Raw genomic sequence first — 21,514 nt, 5'->3', positions numbered from 1 at the left:
CTCAGCATCATCTGAGAGGTAGGAGGGGAGGAGCTGTTGGAGGTCTCTTTCCGTGGTTTGTTCTTCCTGTGATTCACATCGTCTTCTCCTCTATAGAGCTGCTCTGTTCCGATTTCTCCTTTTTGTAAGGGCACCTGTCATATTGCATTAGGGCACATGCTAATGACCTCAGCTTAACTAATTATGCCTGCAATGACTTTATTTCCAAATAAGGCACCACTCTTCAGTACTGGGGGTCAGGACTTCAACATGTGAATTATGGGAAGAAGGAACTCAACACATACCAGGGGTATCAGTTTTCTTATTTTTTTATCTTCTCTTCCTCATCACACATGTGGGAGAGTCATGGCTGGAGATGGTAAATCTCAAGAAAACTTGCATTATCTTAAAGTCTCAAATTTTGATAAAGCTGATGGAAGACTCATCAAACAGAGTACATTCTGGCTTATTTAGTTTGGGTTAATTTATTTTGCCAGGGGAAGTGGATAGGGGCAAGGGTGAGGGGACCCAGGGCTTCAGGAAAATATTTCTGTATAGGTGCTTGCTGGTTTCACCTAAGCCAGGACTATCCGTAATAGGAGGCTTTGCTCAGCTGGGGAGGGATATGGTGTTTGAAAGTACAAAGGAAAGCAATATTTCTTTATGTGTCGTCTTTGAATAACTTGCCTCAAAATCATTGGTTAAAATGCACATTCTTGGCCCCCACTACAGGTCTAAAGAACTCAAATCAGTGTCAGTGATTCCAAGACCTTTCAAACCAATGTCCCAGAGAAATCTGATGGCTGTTAACACAACAAAACAAGACAGATTACGCAAAGGAAGCTGGTTCATTTATAAGCATGCCGGGTATATACATGAACATACAAATCAGTCTTCTCAATTTTTCAAAATCCAGAGGTTGGAGTAGGGATTCATCACCAATAAGAACTTGTTCATGACCCTTTGCTCAATCAGTGAGGCAGGAAGGATGGTGCAAAGCTTTGAAGACACAGTATTTTCTTTCATATACATCCCTATGCTACAATGAGAATGTGCGAAGTGGGCCTTCCACCAAAAGACAGAAAGAAGACCTTAAATGTGAAGGGCAAATGGCTGGGTCCTGCATCATTTGGAAGGGAGGACAGCCTTTTCCTAATCAATCCAGGCGTAACAGTGCTTATTAGAGATGGCTATACAAATTTACACATTCACTAACTATATCTTTTGTGTTTGATTTTCCTTTTAACATGTACAAACAGTATGTTATTTGTTTTCTCCCTAGACAAGATTTCTTTATTTTTGCTCCAGGGGTGAAAAAAGATTTCCTGAAAACCCAAAGTATTAAAAAACAAAAAAACAAAAAAACAAGTAGCAATTTAGGAAAGATTAAAAGCAATTGTTCTGTTACCCTTAGCAACAGAATCTAGAGCAGCCAATCAGCAAAGTTGATACATTGTTTTGACACACATGCACATATTTCTAACATAAATAGCAACAGAGACCTAATAACAGTAGGTTTTAAAGCTGGAAACTGATGTTATTTCAAATGTGTCAATCAAAAAGAACCTATGAAAGTGTTTTTTTCTATCAAGCTGACATTAAGTATATGCTGTAATGGCTCCCTAAGTGATGGCAGACTTCCGTCAGGCCATACAGGAGATGCTACATCTATAATTACACTCTTGCTTCTTGGAATGTGTCCTTTAGCACATCTCAAAAATAAAAACTTTAATAAAAAAATAAAATGTAAGTCCTATAGTAAAATTCACCTGTTCCTATTACAAAAATGTACGCCTAATAAGAATGAATAAAATTAGACTAGAATTAGCTTGTTTATCCCTAAAATAGATGCATTTCTGTAGATCCGATGTCTGTTGAATTTATGATCAACTTGTGCCAGTAAATTCTTCTATTTAAATTTTTAAAAGTCTCTCAGAAATTAGCATTTGGGTAGAATAATAGGACAGAACAATAGTATTAGGATGCCCTGAGGAAAATAAATTGGGTAGTTAAGGGTCCAGCTCTGGCGACATTTATTGCTCATTATGAAAAGGGATGACTAGGGGTCAGGTTTCACCCTTCCTTGGACAGAATTGGTAGCATTATTATTAAAAATTAAATTAAAAAATTAACAACAGGTGCCATCTTTCGAGTGCCTGTATCAGGTGTGCACCATGCTGAGTGTGTAATTTTTGCAATGACTAAGTAGGTAGGCGTTATTACTCTATTATACAGATGAGGAAACCTGGGTTGTTTAGCCTCGCTTCTGTCATATGGCTGATGAATAAATGGCAGACCTTGGGCTTTAATCCAGGCTTGTCTTGTTCCAGGCGGAGCCTCTGCCCTTACCCATAGCTCCTGTGGACTTGTATGACTCCCCTCTCCAAGTCAGGAGCCTCAGGCTGCTTAGTGGGACACCTAGGAACTGAGTGCAGCCCCTGCACTGCTCCAAAACAGATGGTAAAATCATGTGACTTCCTTAAACATCCTTTTCCTGATCAGCAAAGAGTCTAATATCTACCTCCCAGAGCTCTTGTAGGAGTCATTGAGATAATATTTGATAAAGCTCTTGCGCTTGATAAGGACTTTAATAAAAATTAACTTTCTCTTCCTCTTTCCTTCTTTTTAAGTACTTATGCAAAGTACCAGGTGATGAGATGGACATTTTACTTAGACACTCAGTTATTTTTTAAGCAAATGACCAAAAAGAAAAGTAACTTTGAAAATCCAAATTATTAAGACTTCAAATATCTAGCTAATCATCTTAGGAAAGATACAACTAGAGGCCCAGTTCAACCCTTGCTAAATTCAAATCACGGGAGAACTTTTAAAATTACTGAATCTTGAGCTCTAAAAGATTTTCATTTATTCTACCCAGGGCAGGAACCAGGTAGTCATGTATGTTTTCTTTTTGTTAATACCCTTCCTTTGTTTTTTTATTAGAGTGAAATTAACAATTTTGAAGTGAAGGGTGGCATTTAGTATTTCATAACGTTGAACCACCACCACCTGTATTTAGTTCTAAAGCATTTTCATCATCCTAGAAAAAAGTGCTGTGCCCATTAAGCAGGTGTTCTCAATTCTCTTTCTCCCCCAGCCCCTGGCAACTACCAAGATGTGTGTTGTCTCTGTGGATTTGCCCTTTGTGGGTATTTCATGTAAATGGAATCATATGATATGTGATCTTTTGTGTCTAACTTCTTCCACTTAGCACAATGTTTTGGGGGCTCATCATGTTACCTCTTGTATCAGGACTTTTTAATGGCTGACTAGTATCCCATTCTATGGATGTACTATAATTTATTTATCCATTCATCTGTTGATGAATATTTGGGCTATTTTCACCTTCTAGCTATCATGAGTAGTGCATCTATGAACATGTCTGTGTATGTATTTGAGTACCTGTTCTCAATTCTCTTGAGTGTCTACCTAAGAGTGGAATCGTAGAGTAATACAATAATTCTATGATTAGCCTTTTGAGGAATTGGTAAACTCTTTTCCATAGTGCTGAACTAGTTTACATTCTCACCAGAAATGTATAAGGGCTCCACTTTCCCCACATACTGGCTGACACTTATTTTCCATCTTTTAAAATTATGATATCGTAGTGGGCATGAAATGGTAGTTCATGACCATTTTGATTTGCCTTTCCCTAATTATTACCAGTATTGAATATCTTTTCGTGTGCTTGTTGGCCATTTGTATATCTTTTCTGGAATATTAGTTCAAATCCCTTTTAGGAACCCATATTTTTAAAAGATGCCGCCTCCCCCCTAAAGTTGATTCTAATGTGCAAAGGTTGAGAAAAATCATTGTTGTAAGGGGAAAGTAAAGAACAAATAAGAAAGAGGATGCCGGTTACCTATTGTCTTTGTCGTTTGCAGGTGGATAAGCAAGTGTTGGGTGATGTTATCAACCAGTCTTTCACAAACTCCTGTAACACTTGAAGAATTCAAATGACGGGGACAAAATTCCATAAATGTGATCATGACTTCAAAGTGGTGTCATGTTTATAGGCAAATACAACATCTTAACGTGCATAGAATACCTGTCCTAGTGAGGCCAGAAGTTTTATTCTTTTGTTATATTTTACGGTACAGATTTTTCACTTTTAAGAAATCAGGACAAGCAAAGGAAAATTATAGCCTGAATTCAGAAGAAAAATAGAAGTTATTACTGTCTCTGGCTGATCAGCATGCTCCTTCTCTCTCACCCCTTTGCCCCCTCCCTTTGCTTTTCTGTCCTATAAATGATCATATGTGGATGAATAGTAGAGAGGTTCATTTGACTCTTACACTCTGTTAAGATGCCTGTGTGGTCATTGTCAGTTTATTTTTGTGTTGAAATCCAAAGACAGTGTTTGTCCTGAAATTTCCACATCAGAGAAATGAGAAAGAAAAACCCCATCGTCTTGCAGATACCTAGGTGGCCATTGCTCCCTTTCCAATGTAGACAAGTTGTACTTGTGGTGTAGGAATGACATTTTCTTGAAAATGTCATTAGATAGATCTGTATAGGGAAAGCTTAACATGGTAGCTGCACCACAGTAGGTGACCGGTTAAAACTTTATTGAATGAATGCATGAATAAAAGTTGCTGGCATGGATATGGAGAGAAGGGAAGGCTTTTACACTGTTGGTGGAACTGCAAACTGATACAGCCTCTTTGGAAAGAAGCATGAAGAATCCTCAAAGAACTCAAATTAGACCTTTCATTTGACTCCATAATCCCATTGCTAGCCATTTACTCAGAAAAAAAAAAAGTCCTTTTATCATAAGGACATTTCCACTGGATTATTTATTGCAGCTTATTTTATAATTGCCAAGACATGGGAAAAACCTAAATACCCATCAACCCAGGAATGGATTAACAAACTGTGGTATTTGTATACCATGGAATACTATTCAGTCATAAAAAAGATGAGGACTTTACATCTTTTGTATTAACCTGGATGGAGTTGAAACACATTCTTCTTAATAAAGAATCACAAGAATGGAAAAGCAAATATCCAATGTACTCCATAATAATATGAAGCCAGTAGACAATCTAATTCATGCCCACAGAGGAGCAAAACTCAATTCAATCCAAATTGGTGCAGAAGAGGGGAGGTAAGAGAGGGATTGGGGTGCTCCCACTTAATGGCAACAATGTAAGGGTATATGGCACAGCTTTTGGTTTCGGGACACAACTACAACGGGGACTCTACCTACCAAATGCAAACCTTGTAATCTAGTGGTTTGTACCCTCACATTAATCTGAAAAAACAAATAAATAAATAAACTACATCATGCATTAGAGCAAGACTCTTGAGTATTGCTTTAGTGCCATAATCTAAAGAGTGGTAGCTGAATTAACACAAAATGCCAGAATCAATTCCTATTTTGAGTTTCTTGAAAGTTTTAAACTATGTTCTGTGAGACCTTTTTCTGTTCCAAATATTTGGACCATGGCAAAATCCCAAATTCAAAATACATTTTACAGGAGAATTTTCCACTAAATTATAAAACCCATGTGTATTTTAAGGAAAATTCATCCCACATGTTTCATTATTTAATTTACACTTAACTATAAAATAGTTGTTTTGTAAGAGGCTAAAGTGTTCAAGAAGTCTTTGGTATTTTTCTTCCACATTTTTTTTTTCAGAAGTAGGAAGTCTTGGTTAAAGCAAAACTAACAAAACTCATCAGCCTGAATCTTTGGACTGAAAATACAGTGGGGTCTCCAGTGGGCAAGATGGTATCTCCTTTCTCCCACCTCCCTTCCCTGCCCCCATGGGTATATTGTGCAGAAACTCTGGGTGAGGCCACAGCAACCAACTTTTGCCTCAGTCTATTTTGTGGGATAAGCCCTGTGTCAGCTACAGTACTTCCCCTGGTGGCCCTGATGTTCTGGCTCAGCAGGAGGAATCCTTGCCAGATCGCAGAGCCAGGCTGAGGTCTCTTAGTAGCTAGCAGCAGGGTGAAAATTCCAGGGGCTCAAGGAACAGTCCTGTGCTGTAGGAACTCAAAAAGGAAGAAAGAAAAGTGAAATGCTGGTCCCTGGGTCAACGCCAGGAAGCCTCCTCTGAGATGTAGCTACTTCTTTCAAGGATGTCCTGGGGCAAGAAGAAAAAGTCAGGGAGGTGCCTCATAAAAAATTAAGAATTATGTGTGGAGAAGGAGGAGAACAATTAAGTGTAATTTCCAGATCTTTCTATAAAGATAACTAAATGGCACCACAGATGCTTACCAGGCCATGGTGAGTTTTCTTCATCAACATAAAAGGGATTGGGGCAATATTATTTTTAAATGTTCCCAGTTGAACTTACCGTAGAAATTAGCACTTGGCTGGGCATTGTCTTAATCTCACAGCTTTCCCTCGAGCACTGTGGCTTGGGAACACTCAGTGAGATCAGATCTGTGGCAGGGGCTGTGGCTCCTTCTTCCCTCTTAAAAAGCTGGGGCTCCATTACTCTCCTTCACTTAGACTTTAAAGAAGATTTGAGCAATCCCTTTGCTTGGCTAGGGCTACCGTTTGGTGTCCTCTCTTGAGCAAGCAGATGGCTTTGTGCTGATCATCAGCAATGGTGAGGCCATAGCCACTTAATAATGGGGACAACAACGGTGTCCTAACAGAAATGGTCCACCTGGCCTGTGACTGTGCCCCACTGTCCCCACATGGACCCCAAAACTGAGGCAGAGGGGGTACTGTATGGTGTAAATGGAGCTGCTTGCTGGAAACAATTGTAAAGTCAAGCACATAATAATAATTTGGAGATTCAATGCAATGTAGCTTATCTTCTACTGACAATTAGACTTTGATGAGTCATTACTTTATTGTTGTTTATTTCTTCTAATTATTCCCACTAGATTTTTCATTTTTCAATTTCTCCCGAACAGGGAGATGTTGGGGAGAGGGAGTTAGGCAGGGAAATCCAGCCCCTACCTTTCTGCCACAGAGCCATGGACGGTGAGGCCTGAGGGACGGAGAAGTCTTCAGCCTTCATCCCAGTACCCAGAGGGACATGCACACTGGAGCTGTGCCCAGCAGGGAGGAAAAGAGCTCCAAACTCATCTCACTGTGATGCCATTTGAGCAGTTGATGAGAGAGAGTGAGAGGAGAGAGAGGTGACGTTCTATACATAGACTGTGAGTGGTGGAGTGAACCCTGGGAGTCAGGCCATATCCTTCACCTTCTGCTGTAGGTCCTGCCTCCCACAATGAAGAGAATGAGCAGAACGGAACATATTAGAGAGAGAGGCAGACTGCAGAAAACAGCCTTCTAGGAAGGAACCTGAAACACCAGCTGACAGTCTGCTTATATCGAAGACTTTCTTTAGAGTCTATGAATATTTGAATCTTTCCAGACCTTAGATAACCTTGCAAAAACCTATTGGAAACACATATGTACAGGAGACACGAATGTCCTTCACATGTAATTTTGGAATAAATAAGCCGTCAGTTTGGGTCTCTCTTTAACATTATTTTTAAAGCCAAAACCTGGGTCAGGAACACTCTTGTGTTAAGAAAGGAAAAAAACACGTTAAAATTGTAATACTCAAGTCATGCTTAACTTCTGCAATCACAAGAGATACAAGGTACAACATATGAGATAACAAATATTATCAATATATATTGAGTATTATAATTTTAATACAGTTTTGTTCTTTCTTAACATGCATATACGTTTTTTGCCACCCTCTATATAATTGGGGGTAAGAAAATCAAGTGAGCCTCTACTTTGTATGTCTCAAGCATTGCTATCGAGCAGAATATATGCAGAAGAGCTTAGGGTGGGTTTGTCACTTGTGATAACCAGGAAGATGAGGTGGTGGGAATGGGTGGGGGTGGGGGGGAGGGCACCGCCAGAAAATTGGGCTTCCACACCTCTACCTTGGAAGCACAGGGCCCTGGAACATGCACACACACCATGTATTGTATCACCTGTGACCACAGTTTGGGGGAGAGGAACTTTCTTCAGCATTAAAAAGGGTTTGCCTACTGGAAGGACTGGAACTCACTGGAGGGTTCCCAGCATTTGCTTATTTGATCATAATCAGTAGGGCCTGTCGGTTCTGGAAATAGTTCTATAGATCACCATTCATTTAGTGTCCCCTAGTTAGCTACCTGGTGACAATATCCCAAATATATTTCATCAAAACGTCTTTCACGCAACATCAGCAACAGGTTTATTATATGCCTTAAGCATATGTACTGCACATTAAATCTTTCCAAACTTAATAAATGAATGAGATATATAAAAAGTAATTTCTTATTGCCAGAGAAGACAACAAAGATTCGTTAACTCTTTTCAAAAAATTTATTTAATTTCACAAAAACCCGTTGATTTGTTGAGACTAGACCTTAAAGTAGGGTTTCATTTATGGATACCATTTTGAAAAACACATTTCTTCCTCAAAATGTCACCCCATAATGAGTCATTATGCAAAACTCATCCTGCATGTCATCCCATAGCATGTTGTATATTATGCAACGCATCGATAATTCTTCTGTAAAGACGAGGGTAGAGTGACTAAAGTTCACGACAAGTTGTTTTACAATTCTGGCCTTATCTGTAATTAGTTCCTTTGTCTGTCTGGCTCACCCTGCCTTTTCAATCTATGTGCCCCCCCGCCATGTTCCTCACCTGGGATATTTGTCTCTTGCCGTCACATTTTCGTAACCACGCTTTTTACAAATGGAGGCTCAAGGCTGGCTGAACCCAGTGGCTGTTCCTGGTTCGTCTTGGAGGCTCTCATCATTCTCGTTTTCCTTCACTTCTTATAAACATGCTCACGTGTGCTTAATGCATCGTGAATGTTTTCTTTCAATTTTAGGTGTATCGATTTGTTTTCCAGAAGAGTAGAATCCAAACATAGAGTGAAGCAGTTACTAGAGACATACTTCACCAAAAATATATGGACACTACTTCTGAAAGCCACCAGAAATAGTCAATTACAATTGTTCTCAAAACTAATCTTTCATCAGAACTTCTTGGGAACTATAAAAATCACATGTAACCTTGCGGCCCTTCATCTCCTCATTTGTGAAACAGTAATTATGATTAAGTAAGCAGGTGCTTGAGAAATTACTTGCTCCTTAATGACAAAATCCTCCAAGCTAATGTTCTTTGCATAGAAACCCTTGTTCCAAAATCAGCATGCTCTGGGACAGAGAGTAGCTACTTTCATTTCTAACCAGCATTAAGGTGGCCAGCAGCTACTGGCACTGCTGCGTGTTTTGAGTCAGAGCTCTGAAAGGCAATCACGGACTGGCATCACCCACCTTTATTATCTGAAAAACTACTGAATAAAACTTGGTTTTTATTCTAGTGTAGTGCTTTTGAAAGGAGGACAAGCAGAGATTAATTCTTAAGGTTAAAAAAATTACAAAACTGTTGCCTAGAAAATGCATTCTTTTCTATTAAAAGATGCAGGGGTCTTGAAAAGATATGGTATTTGCTTAGCAGAGGATTCCTTTGGAAATACTTGGATCAGAAATGCCTAAGAATTCACACCTGTAAGATTCCTCCTGTGTTCAATCCCCATAACTAATTTCTCACCTTATTATGGTGTTGGAATTACCTGAAATAAACCACAAGGCAACGGCTTGTCAGGAGTGCTATCTTCATCTGAGGAGGAAAGTATTAAATATTAGTCAGGTGACAGGAAAGAATGGGAGACACACACCATAGACCGAGTTGCCTGGAATCCATAAAACCCCTCAGTTATTGAGGGGATTCTCAGCAAGACGAGAGAGGGGCCGAGGGGGAAGTGTTCAGGTTGCATTTCTAGGTGGAGTCCCTTTACCCTAAACCCAACACTCTGAGAACTGAAACTTGGCCCCTTTGCAAGATTAGACTTCCCAAATTAGCTGTCTTTGGTGACAGCAAAAATACCTGCCTGTCCCCTTAAGCAAGACTCTCCACCTGAGTGAGAACCCAGAAGTATGGCCCCAGCCCAGAACAGGTGTTTAACGGGAAGCTGAAAGGCAGCAGGCTTCCACATGCACGGCCTGAGTACATGGCTGCAGGGATTTGGCTGCACGATAAGCTTTTATTACTGCTGAGCAAAATTAAAGCCCGATTCTATAATATGGGCACAGACCCTAACAGGGGCATATTTGCTGGCTCACTTGGAAACCCTAAGTCTTGTGACATTTTTAGAACGTGGATATCTTTTATTACCACCAAAACCTGTGGTGAGAGATAATATTTAAGTCTTGGTGTGTTAAGATGTTTCTAAATGTATGGCTGTTATCCCTACTACCTTTCTGGGAAAGCATGCTCATATATAAATTCTATTAGTGTTGCTCAAAATAATAGGCGGAATGTTGGAGGCCGCCTCATGTCCACGGTCTTACTGTATTCACAAAGCACTTGTATGAGGTCAGCAGGCCGAGGACCATTGTAATCACCCACTCTGTAGAGGAGGTTGTAGCAATACGGAGAAATGATTTTATATTTCTTTTTACTGAGAGCTTTGTTCCAAGAAAACAAATGCTATCCTTTCAAGAGTAGTTTTTGTTAAAAGACAAATTATAAAATCATAGGAAGGAAGCTGTAATTTTTCCCCACTTCAATCTGAAGTGGCTAGCCACAGCGTCCATCCCCCTTTCCCCGCTGTCCTGTTTTATGCTCGTGCTACAATCTCAGCACAGGTGCCTATTGGAGCGATTGCTTGTTTCCCGGCCCCTCCTCCTTCGGTCCGTCAGCACCTGAGGGCAGCCGCGCTGTGGTTTCATTGTCTACCCAGTGCTGCCCAGCACTCCTCCTTGGCACATAATCGGTGCTTGCTAAATTTCTCTTCGAGGAACAAATGCTTAAAGAGTATACACAGAAGGAATATATTTATATTCGAAAGTATCAAAAAGCAAGAACATGAAGGAAGAAGTGGAGGATGAATTAATCCAGATGGAAAAGAAATGCAACCTCTCCTGTTTTCTTGAGACAATCATAGCTGCATAAACAAATAGTATCATGCACAACTTTTTACTAATTTAATTTTTACTTTGGAAAGGCTAAGAGCAGGGGATGTGTCGGCCACTCTGGTGGCCCTTAAGGCGTCATAAGCGGGAAGACACAACTGTCTCATGAAGAGGTACTATGTGGGGCCTTATCCATGAGGGCTTCAAATATCCTGAAAAGTCCCAAAGTTGAGCACATACTTGGAGGGAAGAGATTCAAAGTTAGTTTAAGAAAGCATTCTTTCTCACCTGAGTGTGACGAGAAACTTCAGTGGGTTCAATGGGTTGTGAAGTGTCACTAGCGAGAGGAATGTCCAGTGAGAAAATTCGAATGGGGTTCCTGTCTGTGAGGACTCTCTTCCCAGCTGCTGGCAGTATGGCTTTGGGTCACTTAGCCACACTGGGCTATCCTTTCAGAAGTTGGAATTAGGGAAAAGAGATTTTCCAGCTCTAAAAATTCCATACTGTTTTTATTCCTTCGCATCTTGCTCTACGTTATGTATCCTTTCTAGAAAAAAAAAATCCTATATTTTTAATATTTGCACTTAACTATTTTAATAAAAGTCCCCTTTTCATGGGGAACTTTAATTTTACCTGCAGGAAGACTAGTTGTTTGGATCATATAACAAAGGCTTGGGAATCCACCATATGTTTTCTTACCCTAAATGCAAAATAAATGAGAATAAAGAGCCTGGCTGACCCAGGTGACTACCCCAGTGATAGAAATCCTGGTCAGGTTAGACGCTCAATAAGTTAGTCTTTTCCTCAAAGCCCAGGGTTCTTCTAATTGTCCAATAATAAGAATACCCTACTCTCAATATATGGAAAAGGCTGTGTGTTTTCTGAAACATTTAATTGCTACTGGAAATAGCTTTGGTTTGGCTCTTCTCAGGAGGAGTAATTCTGGATACTGGACTTTGATGCAATAGGATATTACTGACTAGAATAGGTTAGGTCTGGGAAACTGGCCAGAAACCTAGCCAGGGCCATGGGTCAAATAGGTTATAGGTGAAGTCCAAAGGAAAGAGGACGAGAGTGACAGAATAGAGTGCTTATGATAGGCTGGCTGGGCAGAAGGCCACTCTGTCCCTTCAATAATTACTTAATCGCATCTCCTGCATAAACAGACATTTGCCACTAACTCTACACCTCCTTATCTGATTGTATGGTGATCATTTATGTCCATGTTTCTCTCCCTAACTAGGGGAACTAGTGTGGCATCTGTCAGGACAGGGACTGGCTGATCTTTGAGCCTCTTGTCTTGAGCACAGTGCCTGGTACATCAAAGTCAACTATCTACATTATCAGACAAACACTCATGATTACTGTGGTAGCCATTAATGCTTTTTTTTTGAGACAGAGTCTCACTTTGTCACCCTCAGTAGAGTGCCCTGGCGTCATAGCTCACAGCAACCTCCAACTCTTGGGCTCAAGCAATTCTCTTATTTCAGCCTCCCAGGTAACTGGGACTACAGGTACCTGCCACAACACCTGAATATTTTTAGAGACAGAGGTCTTGCTCTTGCTCAGGTTGGTCTCGAACCTGTGAGCTCAGGCAATCCACTGCTTCAGCCTCCCAAAGTGCTAGGAGGCTGGCCATTGATGCTTTTGTATTTATTATTATTATATTATGTGAGGGAAAAATTATCCCAATTACTGATAGATTATAAATTTTAAATTGCCCTCAATCATTTTAGAGTAAATAGCCAGGGGAAAAGGAATTTAATTAGTTAATAAAACATTATTTGATCTTACTAAAAAATACACTTACGTCTGTTAAATAACAAAACTTGGATTCTAACACTCCCAAAAACAATGGTAAAAGATTCTCCTTTTCAATAGTATGTATGTGAAGGTTGAGAAAGACAAGGATCTAGACCCTTTCATGTGTTTAAACACTAGTTCTTTATGGCGCAGTTCCCTGAAATCCAGGATTTAGGAATCTTCTGTTATTTTGTCTAGTGGGCAAAGCCGGGGACCTTGCCATGTGGTCTTGCAATCCTACTGGCTGTCTTGAAACCTCACAAATTCATCCATATCTTTCTGTTGCTCTTTTTTTATAGCTTTGTTACATGCATCAAAATTATTTCCAGCTCAATGCTAACCTTCTCAGGGAGCCATATGTTTAAAATAAAAGAGATTGGGAACAAGCTTAATGTCCTTTTCTTAGAAGCAGCATAAATTCTTAACATTAAAAAAAAAAAAAAAAACAACACAGTGCATGACCCTTAAGAATATATAAGAATAGTTCTATATATGCCTTTTTTCTTTCTCCATTTGTAAAATAATTTATACACTTATGCTACTAATAAACATTTGATATATCCCTTCTGTTTCTTCCTCTAAGAAATCTTGTTTATAAGGCCGCTGCTGCTGAAGGTAAATAATGATAGGATGTTGGCCTTTTTGATTCCTAATACCGGTAATGTCCTTTGCAGGCCTTTTCACGATGTGTCTAATCCTCTATCACCCTCACCATCTTAGGCTCGGTGCTGCTCCTGTCCACAAGAGATGAGCAGCAATACCATTATAGGATTCCCTAACAAAAGACTTCCACGGTCATTTTCTAGCATCTTGGAGATTGACAAGGTCCCCTCCTGTTTCCCAAGCCCATTTCCCCCCTTATTCCTGGTGATTTCTTTTCTTATACACCAGAAAGAAAGCACCTCGCTGAGTGGTGACCTCTCTCGCTACATGGATACCTGCTAGAAACAACAAACCTCACGTGTTAAAACTGCCCCTTGATGTGTTGGGATTGGTGTGATGGTTCCTGTTTGATATACTGGGCTGCTTGGAGCTGCCTTTAAAAAAATCAATCCATATTAAAAATAAAAGTTCCTTTTGAAAATTACTCTTCATATTTCTTTGGGGGGGTTGTGCCACAAACCAGCTAAAAGTGCTGAAAAGTGTCATATAATGAAACCACCAGGACTCTAACAGGCCAGAGAAGGGGAAAATGTTTTGAGCAATTACAATACTTTTCTGTTTTCAATCGATGGTTCAGTGTATCCGTAATGTATGGTTTGTTGCTGGTTGAGGAGACTGCAAACTTTTAAAAGATTTTCAAGGCGTCAATGTTAATCCTTTGTAGTTTCTTCCAAATAGGTTAAGTATATATATTTTTTTCTGTTTCAGAAAAGTGATAAAAATAATTGCCTCTGAACTTATCAGAGGGAAAAACTATTCATTCAAAGTGAATGACAAGTTCCCTGAAACTTCATGCTCTATCCTTTTGCTTGTAGTTTTTGCTAGTAGATTTTCTATTTCGTTTTGTGCATAAACAAAATATGCCAAAGTAAATAATTTGAGAAAAGGAATATATGTTTTAAAAATCGAGTACAGGCTTTAGTAAAACAAAATGGTTTGGGGAATTTTTTTGGTAAGGAACCTTTTGTTCTCTTTTCTATGGGAGGGACTCCCTGGTCACATGGTAACATTTGTGTCTATCACATTAAGGGCACAGACACGTTTACATGCAGGTTCTATACACACATACATGCACCTTGTTCATTTTGTAAAAAATATTTTTAATAACATTCTTCACATGACTAGACGCAAACATGAGCATGCCAGGTGTGACAGCTCATACCTCAGTGATGAGGTGGCTGAGGCCAGGAGCCAATGGAGAACGGGTAACGAGTGGTGAGCAGCTGTGTGGGCTTCCTGGGCCCGCTCCAGTGGAGTTGTTGCAACGTTTTAACCACAGATAAGTGTTTAGTTGTTTTTTCCTCCATGACCCATTTACCATATGGGAACGTGCATGCCACTCCTCCCGGAGACTCAAAGGATTAAGAAAGATCTAGGGTAGGATCTGAAGAGTGTAGAAAAGCATGTGTTCAGCCTTTACTGAAATAAAGGAATGTTCCTATCAGCCTAAAGAATTAAGTTGAGAAAAAGAAGAGCCTCCTCATTGCACAGAGATTGGCCACCTGTTTCTCAGGTGGATTTATGACTGGATTTAGATAGCAATCGAGTCTCATCTCCTCCAACTGGCTTGAGGCCTTCCATAAGCCAAACTCCCTCTACTGATCCAACTTTAGCTGTTCCAGTCTCCTGGTCTGATCTGATCTGGTTGCGTGAAGATGCCTTTGTCCTCAAATTGTGTTCCTGCAGCATCTTTTGTCATACGGATACTCTTTCAAAGTGTCTAACACTGTGGGCTGTGTCATGAGACACTCCTCAGCATGGGATGGTGTGAAGTGCCCTGGCTCACTAAATTCAATGGATCTGGGTTTGAATTCTAGTTCATCTGTTTAGTTTCTATATGATATTGAGGCTGCTTCCTCTGAACTCATTTCCCCATCTATAAACCAAAGATGATGGCAACGATCTTGTTTTAACCGAGCCTTACTATAATCGTACTTGCTGTCTCTGATTGAGAATTTGTTATGTGTTGGTCAATAGCATCCTCACAATAATCAACAATTCTAATTTGATTTTAATGCCCATTTTAAAAATGAGAAAACTGATGCTCAGGGAAATTAAGAAAATTGCCTTAGGTCACAGAGCTAGAAATTGGCAGAAATAGGATTTAAACCCCAAAGGGTTTTTGTCTGTTTATTTGGACAATTTCTCAAAGTCTATTTCCTCTGTGTTATTATGCCTCCACCTTACTTCATAGAGTTTTAGTAAAGAGTATAAATGATGCCTATAAATTATTTAGAACATAAGGCCATTTGAGAAGGTTTTATTACTTATTTTCCTCAGCCTAGGTATCCTTTTATATGTATTTGTCTATAATACATATTTTGGCATTAGTTTTAGGTCTGTCAATATTTTTTAGTTAATTCGTGGAAGTATCGTATTTCTGTACAGTTGACTTTACTCCTAGACAAAGTAAGGGTGATATTTTGGGAGATGCTTTCCAAAATTTCTGTGATTGGTTTTTAGGGAGTGGTACAATGTCTTTTATGCTATGATTAACAAGGGGCTGACATGTACAAAGTTTCCCCCCACCCCCACCAAGAATTTGAATTAAATGTATTCATTCAAATTAATCTGTATCGAGTACCCAATAGATGTCAGAAACTATTTTAGATAACGGGCATATAAGATAAATAAGATGGAATCTCCTTCAGTCTGAAAATCCTACTTCAATGACTATGAGGAGGGGTACTAATTTCTGAGAGTTACACTGATATAGTAGCGACGTGTGGCTGCTGAGCATTTGAAATACAGTTGGTCTATATTAAAATGTACTGTAAGTATAACATACACACCAGATTTTAAATACTTAATATGAAAAATAATGTAAACCATCTCATTAGTAATTTTATAAGAATTACAAATGAAAATGAGAATATTTTGCTTAGACTGTATTAAATTAAATATACTATTATAATGACTTTCATGTGTGTCTTTTAATGTGGCTACTAGAAAATTTAATTTTCCACTTATGAGTCATATTGAGGCTCATGTTATATTTCTGCTGGATAGTGCTGGCCCAGAGTAATTGGGAAGGGTTTTAGAAAATGAGTAGAAATGACCATTTGTGCATATTTCCTTTTGCAGAACTCGGATCATACTGTTAATAGGTGGGTCGTAACTATGTTTTTCCCACTCAGTAATATATGTAGGTGTCATTCCATGGCTAGACGGTGGTTCATTACACAGATGGATTATAATTTACTTAAACCTGCAAACAGTTTGTCCAACCTTTTTTCTGTTCTGCTGCACATTGGACATGTAAGAGTTGTCTTGGGCCACACATTAAATACACAAAGACTAATGAAAGCTGATGAGCAAATAGAAAAAGCCCATGCATAATTTTTGCAATATCCAACACCCCAGGTAAGCAAAGTCCTCAAAGAATCTGTCTGTGGCCCATGGGCCACAGGTTGGGCACCCTGGAAGGAGTAGGGCTAGAACCCTGGGTAAAATTAGGATGTCATGATGAGAGAGCATGCAGAGGCTCTGGGGCTAAATGCCTTATTTGAGAGATGAGCACACCAAGGGCCTGACACATCAAGGGGCATAGCTCTTTCTTTTTAAGCCAACACTTGAGCGTGACGACATGTCACACTCTGAACTGAGGATCTTCCGCATTATCCCAATAATCTTCATGACAACCTATGAAATGGACATTAGTGTTATTTCCATTTAATAGATAAGGAAACAGAGGCTTAGAGGAGGTCGCACAGCTTGTAAAGTGACGGTGGTGAGACCTAAAATGGAATCTACTTGATTTCAGCCAGAATTTTTAACCACTAGAGCACAATTCCTAGATTTTTAGATTTAGCAAACTAATAATTCTTAATGGGAAGAACACAGATTACTCATGTTTTATGTAGCAATAACACAACAAATAATTACTACTCCTTTACCACTATCTCTTATTGCCATCATCTCATAAAGAGAAGAACATTTGAAAATCAATTAATTGAAAAAATGTGCTTTTTTTTTTTTCAAAAAGGACCTCACTTATTGTCTATATTGTTCAGATTTTTATCATGGGGTAGAGAAAATAGGGACATAGATAGGTGTGTGTGTTAGGGAGCTGTGCAGCATTCTGCAGGAGAAGCTTTATGCATGGAAAGTCACCTGCTGAACTGTGACCAGGCTCAGACTGCTGGATTCCTCTCCAAGTTCTTACTATACTGCAAAAAGGTCCAGCCCTTGTCCTCATTGCCCTGGTTGGGGTAGCATCCCCCAGTGCCCGGCTACTATATTGCTCTAGCTCAGCTTTGCGCAGGTATAGACTTGGATTATTTATCATTCAACCCTGGAGATAGACAGTTGGTTTTTTCCATCATGGTTGCTCTACAAGGATGTAAAGTATTGAGTGTGTTCTGATTCCCCTTCAGGTGGAGTCCTTGGCCTTCAAGAACCTGACTCCGTGGCACTGCCTTTGTATGTGGCAGCAGGCTGATGAGACAGACATGCTGGTCTGGCTGTCACTATGTCAACTTTGTTCTTATGTACAGTTGGCATCTTGCTCTGCTGTCCTTTGCCGGCCAAATAATTCTGCGCTCCCATTGCAAATGCAATCTCTCTGTGGCTTGATACTACATCCTAGAGACTGTAGTATCAAACTGGTATGACGCAGACGTTGTTATTCTTTTTCTGATGTATATGCCATAACAGCACATCTTTCATATTTCATGATTATTAAATAGCAAATGTCTTTATAGACTTTAGTTTCTCTGGAGAAAACCAAGTACAAATGTTTTCATTATCCATCAGCTTAGGGTAGCTCTTGCTTTTGTGTCGGCTTGGTTTAGATAGGACTCATACTTAATGACTTTGAATTACGTAAAACAGCAAGAGTGAGTCAGGTGGAGTATTCAAGTCTCCGTGGTATTTAAAATAAAACTGAAGTGAAAAACGAAGGACGGGTGAGAGAAAGAGGAAGAGCCTCAGAAAGTGATACTGCATCGGTGCTGGTGAATGCTCCTTGGGGAATCAGGCTAAAGAATATATTTCATTCTGGCAAAAGGATAATAAAAATCTGTATCCTATTATTAATTATAAAATATATCTTTTTTACATTTCATGTTTTTATTTATACTACTTCAAATTAATTTTAGATAATTGATTTCTTACGGGAGATCTCATTCAGCTGCCCATTGAATGTAATACATGTTGAAGGATGCCAACATTTTAAACTTTCTCCATTTGGGAAATTGGACATCTAGTTCCCATTTTTCCATAACTGTTTTTTAATTGATGAAGGAAATTTTTCTTTTATCCCAGGGTTACTAACCTTCCTCAGCCTTTTGTGTATTACCCAATCAAAAGGTTTTTGATTATCTAAAGAAATGACACCCACTGGTTCGCCTTTACAGATCATTTTGTTACCTCTTTCAAAGCATCTTAACAGGTTGGGGAGCCCAGATTTACCCTAACAAAAGCCAGGCTGGCCGCACTCTTTTGTAACCTCCTCCTCTAAGCAATTTATAACTTTCCCTTCAGTGCACAGCTGAATTGGTTATACTGGGATCCAAGCGCCTCTGTGGGGGGTCCTGGATTGTTTTCAAGGGTCATCAGAGGATCTTTCTAGAAAATTATGGCAGCCCTGAAAACTCTCAGTGTTCAGAAGGGTGAAGAGAAAAACTTTCTTTTTCCAATCTCTGTTGATTTCTGTTTGTTACTTAATCTTTTAATTTATTTTCAACGGCTGGAAGTTTAGACTGTGTCCTGAAGTGTCTTTGGTTTGGGGTAGCTGTCTAACGAAAAGGAAAGGAAAGATGAAAGTAAGGGGAGGGTGGAGGGGAAGAAAAGGGGGCCTTGGGGCATAGCCTCGGAGGAGAGAGGGGAACACTTTTTAGAAATGTAAAATCTCAAAAGATGTTTTATTTTTTTGAAAGAAATTTACAATTTAAAATTATGGAATCATGAGACAGGTTGAAGACAAAACTCAGGCTATTGATGAATAAAAAGATGTGCTCCATAGCAATGCATTCACGTCTATCTTTTTTTTTCTATTATACAAATGCCGCACAAATGCTTTCTTCTGTAAATATGTTAAACCAAACAGAAGCATGTAGACCGAAAGTTTCTCTTTATCTCCCATTCTTTTTCTTAGAAAAAGCCATTTTCCTGTGTTTTAGATGCTCCCTCTCAGTCCTTTTTCTATTAATTTACTTATGTATTACATAATTCAGATATAGAGAATCCATGCTTTTTGTTTTTATAGTCTATTGTGATATCCATAATATATGTATGTTACATTTTGTGACTTGCTTTTTTCACTTTACGGTATGTCTACATGTTAACACATGAAGATCACATTCCTTTTAATGGCCACACAGGATTTCATAATGTGGATATATCAGAAGTGCCCAGTTAATCACATTTCCTATGTTTCTAAATTTTGTTTTGACAAGCATTAGAGCCCAAACACCTGTGTGCGTGTGAGTGCGTATCTGCAGGAGAATTTCTTGGAAGGGAACGGCCAGCCTCACTCACTCTCCCCTAGTATTATAATCGCATACTGAAACGTGGCCAGCAAGCGTGCCCTGCCTCCAAGGTGCACTGCCTGCAGAGCACACAGAAAGGGATTTCTGAAAATGCCAAGCTGCTGCTCCTCTGCTTAAAACCCTTTGATGGCTTCTCTTGCCTCAGGATGACCCAATTCCTTGATATGGTTTATCAAGTCCTGTCTCTAACCTCGGCTTACCCCTGAGCTGCTTTTCTCATGTTTTTTTCTTTTTTGTTTCCTTTTCTTTCTTGCTTTTTTTTTTTTTAAAGACTGAGTCTCGCTCCATCACCCTGGATAGCATGCCATGGCATCATCACAGCTCACAGTAAACCTCAAACTCCTAGCTCAAGTGATCCTCCTGCCTCAGCCTCCCTAGTAGCTGGGACTACAGGCACGGACCACCATGCTTGGCTATTTTTTCTATTTTTAGTAGAGACAGGGTCTCACTCCTGCTCAAGCTGTTCTCAAACTCCTGAACTCAAGCAATCCACCTGCCTTGGCTACTCAGAGTGCTAGGATTAGAGGTGTGGCCACCACACCGGCTTCTCATGTTTTATTAATCCTCCAGTCAAATAGAGCTACTTTGATTTTCTCAGCAGCTCTTTCACACATAAAGGGCTCACCTCACATTTCTTCTGTCTGGACACCCCTCCCAACTCCCACAGCAACTTATTTATTTATTTAGTTCACAGACAGGGTCTTGCTTCTTGCTGCCTTGTCTCGAGTGCAGTGGTACAATCACAGTCCACGGCAGCCTCCATCTCCCAGTTTCAAATGGTCCCTCTGCTTCAGCCTCGCCTGTAGTTGAGACTACAAGCAATACCACCACTCCCAGGTAATTTGTCTTATGTTTTATAGAGATGGGCATCTCACTGCAATGCTCAGCCTGGCCTGGAACTCCTGGCTTCTAGCAATCCTTCTGCCTCGGCCTTCCAAAGTGCTGAGATTACAAATGTGACCCTCCTCATCTTTAAATCTTAGCTTAAAGGTAATTGTCTTGAGGAGGCTGTCCCTAACCCAACCCAATCCCCAGCTGCACCTCCCTCCAGTGTACCCCTGTGCTCCCAGCTCCCTGGGTTGGAAGTCCCTGTGCATGTCCCCTTGTGGCACTCAGTTCTCCACAGCATGGTACCTCTTACCTGTGTGGATCTCCTGGACATCTGTAGTTTTATATTCAGTGGCAACTGATGTCCCTGGTATCACTCTGGGTATCATAAGATTCTACAGTACCTCTGAAGTTCTAAAGAACATGAAATTATTTCACAGTGCTTAACAGTATATGACATTTTAAAAGGCATTTCTCTGACGTGGGGAATCTTGTGTGGGTGGGAAGGGTGTATGTGGCAGTGGGAGGGGAGGGGAGACAGGGAGACTACTTCTTAGGCCTCTCAATTATCTAACAACGACCTGTCTTCCGGCAATTGTGCTAAGAGTGAAAGGTGATGGAGACTCACAGAACGACCGTGCTGGCCGGTAATTGGAAGTTCACTCAAAGTGTGAACTGTGCGTAGGCAACGTTGCGTCACCTGAGAGCTTGTTAGAAATGCCTCATCCTTAACATACTGGATCAGAATCTGCATTTAAGAAGCTTCTAGGTGATTTGTTTACACATTAAAGTGTAATGAACACACCACACTAATTCTCAGTTGGCTCTCTATTTTTTTTTTTTTTTT

Source organism: Otolemur garnettii, unplaced genomic scaffold, assembly GCF_000181295.1.
Source record: "Otolemur garnettii isolate 467f Iridium unplaced genomic scaffold, OtoGar3 scaffold00166, whole genome shotgun sequence".
In the NCBI taxonomy this organism is placed as follows: Eukaryota; Metazoa; Chordata; class Mammalia; order Primates; family Galagidae; genus Otolemur; species Otolemur garnettii.
Note: the sequence above shows the minus strand (reverse complement) of the source record.